Here is a 12,514-nt window from a genome sequence, read left to right as displayed (position 1 = left end):
ATTACTCAGAAGTTAAGTCCTACTGTGTTCTTTGGGGTTTGCTTCCAGAAAGAAACATTGACAGAGTGATGCTAGGCATACTTACTCAAAAACATGCATGATTTTAATAAGATTTAACTAAGAGTGCACAGAACTGCATCCTTGTAGCTTAATCCTGCACATGGCTATGAAGAAGTAAATCCTGTCAAGTTCAATATGCTTGTTGCTTAGGAAGGACTGCAGCCTTAATTGACTAAAAAGGTTATCCAATTATTATTTTTAATGCAAGTGCTTACAAAGAATGCATATTATCATTAATAATTTGACTGAAATCCATATGAATAATAGAGCAAGGGTCCCTTGAGACATCTTTTTGATTGTACATTCATGATGTGAAGGGTACTTTATCATATTGGGGCAGTTAAACATCACTCCACTGTTTCTGCTTGGCAAATGTTTTGGGGCAGACATACTGCTTCTTTTCCAATCGGTGCATGTCCCATAACTTCCTGCTGAAATCCATTTATACCACCAATGCTCCAGTATTACTACTACTACTACTACTATTATTATTTATTATTTCTACCCTGCCTATCTGGCTGGGTTTCCCCAGCCACTCTGGGCAGCTTCCAACAAAAGATTAAAAATACATTAAAAGATCAGTCATTAAAAACTTCCCTAAACAGGGCTGCCTTGAGATGTCTTCCAAATGTCATATAGTTGTTTATTTCTTTGACATCTGATGGGAGGGCGTTCCACAGGGTGGGCGCCACTACTGAGAAGGCCTCCTGCCTGCTTCCCTGCAACTTCACTTCTCGCAGGTTTTCTGGGGGAACGCAGGGGTACGCATACTCCTAAACATTTTGTGAATATTTGTACTTCTGTCTATTTACTGTATTTATTTTTCCCAATTTGAACTATAAAATGGTGATTTTCTTGAGTTTATTAGAAAAAAACCCACTGCTATTACCTTGGCAACCCAGAAATGTGCCCTGACACAATGAGAGGCTGCAGCCCTGGGTTTTCAAAGATGAACACTCTAGCTTAAGCACTTTTGGATGCAAAGAAAGCAGGTCATATTATAGGCTGCCCAAAAATATGAGCGGAATGGAACAGTGAGCCTGACAGCAGCCTCACTCTTTAATCTTGTAAACCACAAAATATTCTCAAAGTAACTCTGATATTTTTTTTCCTCCCTTCATATGAAGAAATATTTCATCCCCTTCCTGTAACCAGGCATGCAGTCTGATGCATCTCAGAGCTTGGAATAATGGAACAGCTACCAGGCTTAGTGTTTGATCGGGTGTGTCTGTTTCTCTCTCCCTGCCCCCACCCCGTCTGGAATAATTGCACCTCATCCCATCCCTATGGTGATGACTCTAGCATCTGCACACTGCAATTACTTCCAGCGTAAACACTGCCAAAGGGCTTTTGGGTCCTACCTCCCACAGAACATCATTTCCTCCCTATGTCTGTGCCCACTGCCCTTGAGATATGGAGCAGTTGTGTTCAGAATTCAGCTGTTAAAAGGGGTGAGACTGGCTGTCACTCAATGGAGATTGGTCCACCGGGGCAAATGGGGCACTGCCCCACCAACTGTCTGGCCCCACACTACCCTTCTTACTTGCAACCAGTTTAGGGAGTGGCACTGGCAGTCAGCTTCCACCTTCTCTTCAGGCTCAGAGGAGGGCAGAACTCTCAGTTTTAACTATGATTTAGCATATCAGCTCCAGATATTGGAGGGAACTTGGGGAAGAGTCTGCCTCCTCATTGTAGGAAGTCCAGGGGGTTCTTGTCTGCAGGCTCCCAGGCTGGTGAGTTGAGCCTTGGCAGGTGCCCAACTATGCTAAACCTTGACGTTCCGTGTAGCAAAATCCTCTGCCTGAGATGATAGCACACTCCCAAATGACTGGATTTTAACAACTGTCTAATTTCATGTTCTTTTCTAAGAGGGAAGTTTTGATTTCTGTGGGTTGTGTTTTCCTGTCTCTCTCATTAACAGTGGCTGGTGATTTCAGGCTGCCAGTGATCAGGAACCCCCTTCTATAATAAGCCTTGAGGTGGCTGGGTGTGCAAATTACAAGCAGCAATGACTCATATTCTCTCTCTCTCTCCTTCCTCTTCTTGAGGATTTGGCTGGATAGGACTCATAGCTCCTGCAGCAGCTAGAAAGAAAAGTCTCCTGAAATTTTGCTGGGCTGCCAGGGGAACTAGCCCTGCAAACATTTAAGAGAAGACTGAATGGGTTCCTACTGACGATGTTTCATACATTTGAATAAAAGGGGGTTGGACTGTATGATCTTTTGGGTCTCAATCCAATCCCCTCCCCCAAACGAAAAGTCATTGGTGTAATGAGAGAAACTGGATACCTGGTGTAATTACACACACACACATGCGCGTGCGCGCGCGCGCACACACACACACGTACATCTACACATCCTATGGAACATGTTTCTCTTCACTAAATTCACAAAGCAGTTTAAGCCCAAATACTCAAATGTATGTGATCACAAGGACTAGACAGGGGTCAGCAAACTTTTTCAGCAGGAGGCTGTTCCACTGTCCTTCAGACCTTGTGGGGGACCGGACTATATTTTTTGGGGGAAATGAACGAATTCCTATGCCCTACAAATAACCCAGAGATGCATTGTAAATAAAAGGACACATTCTACTCATGTAAAAACACACCGATTCCCAGACCATCCGTGGGCCGGATTTAGAAGGCAATTGGGTTGGATCCAGCCCCCGGGCCTTAGTTTGCCTACCCATGGACTAGAATCACATTCCTGTATGTGAAGCATCTGAGCATCTGCAGCAGCGGATGTCACTCAAGGGCCACCAATCTGTTTAGGCTATGGGCACAATTTGAGTTTTGAGCAAATACTGTGAACACTCCATCCCCTCCACCGGTCACTTCTTTTTCTCCTGCCTTGCACTCCAGCCCTGGTGACAGACAGACAAGAGAAAACGTGTGTGTGCACATGCTTTGCTTTTGCATGGGACATGCATAAAAGTTGGATCCAGCAGACATAACAATGCCTTCAAAACCGCATAAAGTGGAAAGAGGAAGTGGGAAAGAGAGTCATTTTTCCAACTTCCTCCTGCCGCTCTATGTACCTTTGGAGGGACAAAAAGGAAAGTACTGTACTTCATATCAAAGAGGCAGTGGGGATTCCCACTGTGCCTGTGGGAACACTGGTGATTTCTACAGTAGCTTCTAATTTATAGTTAGGAAAGGTAAAGAGACCCCTGACCATTAGGTCCAGTTGTGACTGACTCTGGGGTTGCGGCGCTCATCTCGCTTTACTGGCCGAGGGAGCCGGCGTACAGCTTCCAGGTCATGTGGCCAGCATGACTAAGCCGCTTCTGGCAGAGCAGTGCACAGAAATGCCATTTACCTTCCTGCCAGAGTGGTACCTATTTATCTACTTGCACTTTGTGCTTTCGAACTGCTAGGTTGGCAGGAGCAGGGACCAAGCAACGGGAGCTCACCCCGTCACGGGGATTCAAACTGCCGACCTTCTGATCGGCAAGTCCTAGGTTCTGTGGCTTAACCCACAGAGCCACCCGCGTCCCATCAGAATTCACTTGTGCAACAGACCTCAGGACTGGACTTGCAAATGGATTTCAAACGCAAAACTCCTGTTGCACTTTGGGCTGGGACAAAATAAGAGGCGGACGATACTGCAGCTGCCATGGCCACCAGTTGCTGGCTCCCTGTTTTCTCCAATCAGAAGTTGAATAAAGCATGGTTGTCTCATTTCCATCAGTGTGTTCATGTAGCAGTGAGGGCTACATGTAGGGAGCTCCTTCAGATAGAGCAGCAATTGTGCTGACCTTTGGTTGAGTGGGGAATGGGAGAATTAGCTCAAGACCCCTTCCAAACTCCTGATTGGTGTTATTACCAGTGGTGTCTGGTGCCCATTGGGCAGACAGCAGAGAGGCCAATGGCAGGCAGAGTAGAAGCCAATGGCAATCAGCATTCATCTTCCTCCCTAAAGAGTTCTACAAGGGGCAACACTGATGATGATGAAGGATGATGAAGCTGGCAGCCAGGCTACTGTCTGCACTGGATGTACCGTATTTTTCGCTCTATAAGACGCACCAGACCAGAAGACACACCTAGTTTTTGGAGGAGGAAAACAAGAAAAAAAATATTCTGAATCTCAAAAGCCAGAACAGCAAGAGGGATCGCTGCGCAGTGAAAGCAGCAATCCCTTTTCTGTTCTGGCTTCTGGGATAGCTGCGCAGCCTGCATTCACTCCGTAAGACGCACACACATTTCCCCTTACTTTTTAGGAGGGAAAACGTGGGTCTTATAGAGCAAAAAATATGGTAAGTAAGAAGGCAGGTAGGTGGGAGTTTGCTTAGGATAGACTGAGGTTGGTGGGGTACTGCCCCATTCACTCCAATGCACTACTTTCCACTGACTATGACTGCTTTTTACAGAGTTATTTGTTGTGCGCAGCCTGGCAGCTGGATCAGGAAGAGGAACCACAGTGATCACACACATTTGGGCAACCAGAGACATATGTATAGAAGAAAACTTCCATTCGCGTATGGCCACCAGCTTGATCAGACTGGTTATTTCTATGTCTTGTACTGGATTTCATGCTGTCCTTAAATGCACAGCAGCAGCAGCAGCAGGAGAGGTTGCAGGTTTACTTAAAAAAGAAAGGTACCCAGTTGCTATTTAGCCCTGTGGCAGCCATAAAACACACATTTTTGCACAAATTATCAGCATTGATTTAACTTTAGGAAGTCGTTAATTCACAAAACCTTCCCTTCCAGAAAGGTGTGGCACCCCAGACTGTGTCTCAGCTTTCAGCTCACATTTTGAAAAAAGCTTTCTGTGAGTTCTTAATTTAGAAGTTCCCCCAACTTTTGCTGCTTTGTATTAAAAGCCCCCCCCCTCTAATAGTGAATATAGCAGAGTTGTTATTGATCTTTGGGGATTCAGAGATCCACTTTTAGGGCAGTGACTGGGAACCTAGAGCCCTTGGGTCTCTCCCCAGGCCACATGCCCTCCTCAGTCACCCTCCCTGCTGGCCCTGCTTCACATTCTGCTTGGGTGCTTTTGAAAGTGTCCTTGGAACTCTGCAAATGTCCCTTGCTTGCCTGGATGGAAGACAGAGGGGTGCACGAACATGCATAAAACTAATCATACTTGTAAAAAGGCAAAATGTGCATCCATTGCTCTGTCCACTTTTTCCTCTGGTTTTTCCCATCACTGGCATGTCCCGTCCCACCCCATGAGATTGCCCAGAATGGGAAAGGGAGTGGAAGGAGGCAAGGAAGATTATACTCATGGGTTTCTGTTGGAGTGGGCAAGGGGGGCAATTGCTCCCCCAATCCCCATGTATGTGCCATAATCCCTAAATTCCTAGCTTTTCTATTTTTAATGTAAATTTCTAGCACTGAAACCTGGGATATGAGGCAAAACACGCAGGAGATGGTCTCCTTATTTCTTTTGCACAAAATTAGCCAGTTACTCAGTGATGGCTGGCGCCCATTGCGACTGATGGGCCAGAAGGCTGGAAGCCCAAACATTAGGCAGTGCCAAAGCCAATGATAGGCAGAGTCATCTTAGCTTTGTCCCCATCCTCTTTCCCATTGAGCTTTGCAAATGGGGAGGAAGTGATGGTGGTGGCGGAAGAGGAAGCTGACGGCCAATGCCACTCCCTGGACTGGTTCTTATCAGGAAGGAGGGCAGGTGGGGGGGGCAGCTGAGAGTGGACCAAGGTTGGTAGAGCACTGCCCCATTTGCCTGAATGGGCCAAGCTCCACTGCAGCTACGATCTCAACAGTGTTTTCAGCTGGTGAATTAAGTCGGAACAATGAGTGACATTTAAGAAAGCGGATCTGGCTAGCTAGGGTGAAACACCCATTGTCTTCTACACTCTAGAGAAGGAACTTCTTGGTTTGCTTTTGAGGCTTTTATGCTCGTCTCCCAAGCTGGAAAAGTGATCACTGCCCTGTACAAAACAGTTCAAGTATCCAGGATTTTTTTTTGAGGGGTGGGGTGGATACAGCTGTAATGGGGGGTATAGTTTCAAAAACAAAGGAGTAGCAAAACAACAACCGGAGTTCATGATATTTCAAACTCAGGTGTTCTTTCATACAAAAAAATGTTATCCCTTCCCCATTTATCAAATGACCCTGCCAGCATGTCAATGCAGACAGAATTTTCCATTATTATACCTATATTACATAGGGCAAGCCTGTGGCTAGAGTGCATAGGTAATGTCAGCACAGCACAGCACAGCATTGTTGTACCCAATGTGGATGATTTGTTTAATGTAATATCTGTACCCTGCTTTTCCAACAACAATAATGAGCTCAAAGTGGCTCACAATAAAAACATCAAGACACTAACAAACATAACAACCCCTGTAGTATCAAAAACACAACAGCATAGGAAGATTAATAATAATAATAATAATAATAATAATAATAATAATAATAATACAATTCAGTACAAACTAAGCTGTTAAGAGCATGATGATCCCACAAATGCGAATACATCTAGTTCTCCGGTCTTTTCAGACCTAAGACACTTTTTCATCCCCAAGCAAAACTTGTGCATTGCACCTTCTAAAAATAAGGAAAGTGTGATTTTGTTTTTCAAAGAACAAGTTATTGGGGAAATTTTTTTTTCTCTTTTTAAAAAAGAATGAGTGCTTTTTTTGCTATGCAAATTCATACAGTCAATTCATTGACTAAAACTAAGCTCTTTACCCTGGCTTTTGACACCCAAGCTGCATATTTTCAGGACCTGCCTTATTTCTGTGATTGTAAGTTGTTTTAAACTGTTTTTAAAATTGTGCTTTAATTGTTGTAACCTGTCCTGGGCATAATAATAAATGACTCATCTAAGCTTGCTTTAACTGTGACAGCTGTATCAGAATGTATTCTTCTACACAAGTATTTATTTTCTTATTGAATGTGGGGGGGGGGTTACCTGCCTTTCCACCAGATTATTTTCAAGGTGAGTAAATAAAAATTAAGGAACTTGGATAGAGGACATCTATCTTTGAATCTGGACATCCAGTTTCTTCTCCCTCCCTCCTCCCTCTTTCTTTTCTTAAAAAGAAGGATAGTAGTAGGAAGGGTAGGAAAGGACACAAGACAGAACACAAGAAAGACCTGCTGCACCTGGACAGTGGCTCACCTAGTCCATCACCCTGTTCTCACAGTGGCAACCTGAGTGCAACATCACTCTCCCCTCCTGTGGTTCCCTGCACCTGGTAATCAGAAGTATACTGCCTCTAACATTGGAGGTGGAACATAAGAGCCCAGCTGGATAAGGCTAGTGGTCCATGTAGTCCACCATCCTGTTCTCACAGTGGCCAAACAGATGTTTCTGGGAAGCCCGCAAGCAGGACATGAATGCAATAGCACTCTCCCCACTTGCAGTTCCTAGAAACTGGCATTTATAAGCTGACTGCCTCCCAACCGTGGAGGCTGAACATAGCCATCGTGGCTAGTAGCCATCAATTGCCTTATCCTCCATGCATCTATCTATTCTAAGGGTTCCCAAACTCGTCTGCAAGGTTTATTCAGGAGCTCCCGAACATGATTCTGGTTTTGCAGGTTGAAGAGAGGAGATGGAACACCCACCGCATTACATATTCACACCAACTTTTACAGTGGTACCTCGGGTTACAGACGCTTCAGGTTACATACGCTTCATGTTACAGACTCCGCTAACCCAGGAATAGTACTTTGGGTTAAGAACTTTGCTTCAGGATGAGAACAGAAATTGTGCTCCGGCGGCATGGCAACAGCAGGAGGCCCCATTAGCTAAAGTGGTGCTTCAGGTTAATAACAGTTTCAGGTTAAGAACGGACCTCCGGAACGAATTAAGTACTTAACCCGAGGTACCACTTTACATGTAATTTTTACTGCTTCTTCTGTTTCTTCCATTTTATTTTATTGTATTACAATTGGAATTCCATAAAATGCAGCAAAATAGCAGTGTGAAGGAAATAAAAGAAGAAGATGATAATTTGGCATCTAGCCCAACACACTGCAACTGCTATAATGGGCAGAAAATTCATTAAGTGGTCCACCAAGACCCTCAGTGATTTTTAAGTAATGAGGGAACAATTTGGGAACCACTGGTCTAATCCTCTTTTAAAACTACCCATGTTGGTGGCCATCACTTTTTCCAGTGGAAGTGAGTTCCATAGTTTAACTATGTGCTTTGTGAAGAAGGGCTTCCTTTAATCTGTCCTGAACTCAGCTTCATTGCTGAGAGTGCTATGAGAGCTGGAGGAAAACTTTTCTGTGTCTACATTCTCCACACCACGCATCATTTTATAAACTTCTATCATGTCGCCTCTTCTCTAAACTTAAAGGTCCCCAGTGCTTCACTGGACAGCCCTTGGTTCTCGTATGAGGAGAAAGGAAGAATAACTTTACTTCCTTCCTTCTTGTGGCGAAGTCTTGTGTGAGGGAGATAAAAAGAAACAGAAAGGAGGAGGCGAAAGAAAGAGAAAAGAGGTAGAAAGAAAGAAAGAAAGAAAGAAAGAAAGAAAGAAAGAAAGAAAGATAGATGTTTTGGTGCAATTCTGAGTCCCCACGGAAGACCAAGGATCTCTGCACTACATCGAAGAGCAACTTGTATCCTACGGGCTCAAACCTCAGAGGGAGCGATTTGATTGGCCGCTCCTCCTAGCCTTCCAGCACCCTTTTGACAGCCCCAGATTCTTTTACAGAAGCCTCAACAAGTGTTGCAGATAAGCTAAGGAGCTGCGTGTGATGAAGGAGCAGGTGACCCAGCTGTGTGTGTGAGAGAGAGACCCATATCAAGAGAGTGCTAAACTGGAAATCCTGCAAACAACGACCATCCCAATCCACGTATCACCCCCCACCACACACAAAGCGTATAGCGCACACACCTCCGCCCTCCACTCTGCACTTTCCCTGCCTAGTACACGCCGACTCCCTAAACTTCTGGTTTCTGGTTCTCATGGACCGTGGGAGTCCGCGAAAACTTCTATACCGCAATAAATCTGTTCGCTTTTAAGGAGCTCTTTGGTCAAAGCCTTGATGATTTCTTCCAAGTTGCGGATACAGCTCGAACCCCCCCCCCCAAAGCAGCAAGATCGCACCCCCAACCCACATAATTCCCACCCCATCAAGAGCATCTCCCAGACCCGGAGGGGAGGGACCGACACGTCAGATCGCCCGGAGGAGGGGAAAGGAGGAGGAGGGGGACCCCAAACCCGGATCTGTTGCGCTCGTCTCCGCCCCCTCCCTCTCTTTCTCCCTTCCAAGCGGCCTGCTCAGGGGTCTTACCTGGGGTTGCAATGGAAAAGCAAAAAGGAGCTCAAGCTGATTCCAACCCACCGAAGTAAGATACGAGTGGGCCGGTCCGAACTGAGCTCAGCTGAGAGGAAGAAGAGAAGAAGAAAAGAGGGAGCGAGGGAGGGAGGAAAGGAGCGCTGGGCTGGGCTGGGAGGGGCAGGGCATCTTCCGCCTCCTCTGCCTCTGTGCGCAGAGCCACAGGCCACTCAGAAGCGCTTAGGGGTGGAGCATTTTGGTGTTGCAGAGAGCTGGTCCTGAGTGTCCGGTAGCTGATCTTTCGGAAGGGGCATGTGGGCGGGAGAGACGTGGCGACGAGAGAGCCCTAAGAGTCAGAGCCGTCTAGTCCAGCAAAGCGTCTCCCGTTCCCCACCCGCTCCGCTCCGGAACTCAGTAATAATAATAATTTATTATTTATACCCCGCCCATCTGGCTGGGTTTCCCCAGCCACTCTGGGCGGCTTCCAACAAAACACTAAAATACAGTAACCTATTAAACATTAAAAGCTTCCCTAAACAGGGCTGCCTTCAGATGTCTTCTAAAAGTTTGGTAGTTATTTTTCTCTTTGACATCTGGTGGGAGGGTATTCCACAGGACAGGTGCCACCACTTAGAAGGCCCTCTGCCTGGTTCCCTGTAACTTGGCTTCTCGCAGGGAGGGAACCGCCAGAAGACCCTCAACACTGGACCTCAATGTCCGGGCCGAATGGTGGGGGTGGAGACGCTCCTTCAGACTAGCTTTGATGACCCCTTGGATCCCCTCCTACTCAGTTTCAATGATTCTGGTCCTCGGATGGCCTAGAGGGGCAGAGCATGTGCTTTGCATGCAGAAGGTCCCAGGTTCGATCCCTGGCCTTGGGCTGGAAACTAGCCATCCCTGAAACCCTAAGAAAAGCGGCTGCCACTCACCTGTAGACAATACTGAGCATGATGGGATCACTGGTGTGACTCAGTAGGACAGCTTTCTGTGTTCCTCCTTTTTTCTTTTGTCCAAGTGTCTAGTACAAAGGTAGACAGCCTCTGACTGTGGAGGTTCCATTTAGCATCCCTATTTATACTAACAGCAAAGTCAGTTCTCCAGAGGTGGTTCCTTATGTAGCCAAACCAGCATCATACATGTACAAAAGGGAGGTACATGGTGCATGGCACTCAGCATCTGGTGTGTCCTCAGCTGAGTAAATTGGGCCTTCCAAGTAAGAATGGAACTGCCTGTGCCCACTTACTAGAGAGAATAAGTACCACCAGCTCAGCTGGGTATACAGTACTTCTGAGTGAAATGTGCTACCTTATTAAAGGGAAGAAATTTTTATTTATTATTTATGTGTTTATTACTATTTTGACCCACGATCTGATTGATGCACCTCTCTTAGAATAGTTATGCAAACATCTGTTTTCTTGGGGTGAGGAATCTCTTGCAGACAGCTTTGAGACAAATTGGATGTGGTGTTGGCACAGTTCACTATCTTGCTGCACTATCTTTTTTCAGATTGCAGGACATGGGACAGAGTAGCTAGCAGCCGAGGGCAGAAATCCAGCTGGTGTAAGGTCTCCCAGTGCAGGTTCCCCAGGAAAAGCTCTGGCTGTTGAAGGGAGAGGCACTGTGCTAGACAAAATAGTTGGCAACCCTTCCATGGGATAAAAGAAATGTCTAAAATAGTTTGGTATGCTTATGTATAGGAATAGGCCATAATTGGAAGCGGGTTGAAAATAAATCTGCCACTTTCATAATTCCTAGAATGCTGAGCATATACCTTTAAACCATAGTTTAATTTAAGTGTGATGTGCAACCCACTATGTTGGCAGCAAAGGTGTGTTGTTGTTTTTAAATCATTTGGAATATTTTGGATACTGAACCACATGATTTGAGTTCTGGGGCATGAACTGCGGACACATTCTCATTACTATGTATTAAATACATTTATGATCTCAAGAATCATCATCACAAATAGGCCCAGTTTGCTGCAGCTAAGCTGGTCCAGATCTGGCCCATGCATGAATGTTACTTAATCTGGAACTGCAAAAAGAACAGAGAGATTTCTTGCATCTTTAATACAAACAGATATATTATGTCTTAAGTTTTAGTGGACTGGAAGAAAGCGCTTTATCAGATCCATTAAGCATTATCCTCCCTTCTCCTCTAAAGTCAGTGGGATAGTGTGGCATAGTGGTTGTATCAGCAGCTTGGGGACCAAGATATATATGTAATAATTGGGAAAGATGTGATATATATGTAATAAATATGTACTTATTAGATAAAGGGGTGGGGGAGGATGTGTTATGAGGTATATATCCACTTAACATGTGAACTCAATGTATGTATAGTTCTAAGAAGGGTACAATCCTTTGTGTAGAGCCAGGCTATCAATCAATTAATATATACCTTAGAAAAATATACCTTAGAAAAAGTTTGGTTTATCATACAGAAATGAAAAGAGACAGAATATACAGGTGCTGCTTCTGACAGCAAGGGTGCAAATATGCAGGCATCAAATAATCATTCAGTATGTACACTGTAATAAGAATTTAAGGTCTCAAATATATGCAGTCATACCTCGGGTTACGAACGCTGCGGGTTGTGCATTTTTGGGTTGCGGACCGTGATGAACCCGGAAGTACTGGAACCTGGAAGTACCAGGTTACTTCCGGTTTTGGCGCTCACGCATGCGCAAAATCACAAAATGACATCATGCGCAGAAGCACCGAATTGCATCACGCATGTGCGCAGACACGGTGCTTCAGGTTGCAAATGCTGCACGTTGCAAACGTGCCTCCCGCACGGATCACATTCACAACCCGAGGTATGACTGTAAATTAAATGTTCATAAATTTACATGGCAAACACATACATAAGTTTGTAAGCGACGTGTCTGAAATAGTACAGGAGAACAATCCTGTAACCATTTTGACGCTCCCAAATTGACCTCAAATGTTTATCTGCAAGGAAGGGGGAAATGGGAAAGCCTCTCCATTGTCCTTTGCTTACTGGTCTTTAGGGCATCTTTGTGTATGAACAGGGTGAGCCTGTGACCTGGATTCAGGAATTAAAGTATTTACCATCACAAAAGATGGCCAGGCTGCCCAAGTGAGCAATCACTGGCCATTGTCAGGTATCCTGGCAGACAGGATTTCTGTTTTAGACCACTTCCTTCTGTGATGTATGTATGATGTTTTTGGGGATGGTCTTGAGCTAGAGGGTGGGCAATTTCAAAAGTCTGTATAAGGGCTTG

General features: G+C 45.2%; 1 protein-coding gene across 1 annotated transcript in view; it reads right to left on the bottom strand.

Moving 5' to 3' along the window:
• GSN (gelsolin) overlaps positions 1-9,452 on the bottom strand; it is a 69,819-nt gene extending 60,367 nt beyond the window's left edge. Inside the window, exon 1 of the mRNA XM_053373933.1 lies at positions 9,283-9,452. The gene's annotated coding sequence lies outside the window, so the exon portion shown is untranslated. The remainder of the gene's footprint in view (positions 1-9,282) is intronic.
• Between the last annotated feature and the right edge of the window lie 3,062 nt (positions 9,453-12,514).

Source organism: Podarcis raffonei, chromosome Z, assembly GCF_027172205.1.
Source record: "Podarcis raffonei isolate rPodRaf1 chromosome Z, rPodRaf1.pri, whole genome shotgun sequence".
Lineage (NCBI taxonomy): Eukaryota > Metazoa > Chordata > Lepidosauria > Squamata > Lacertidae > Podarcis > Podarcis raffonei.
Note: the sequence above shows the minus strand (reverse complement) of the source record. Positions and strands in the feature narration are given on the sequence as shown.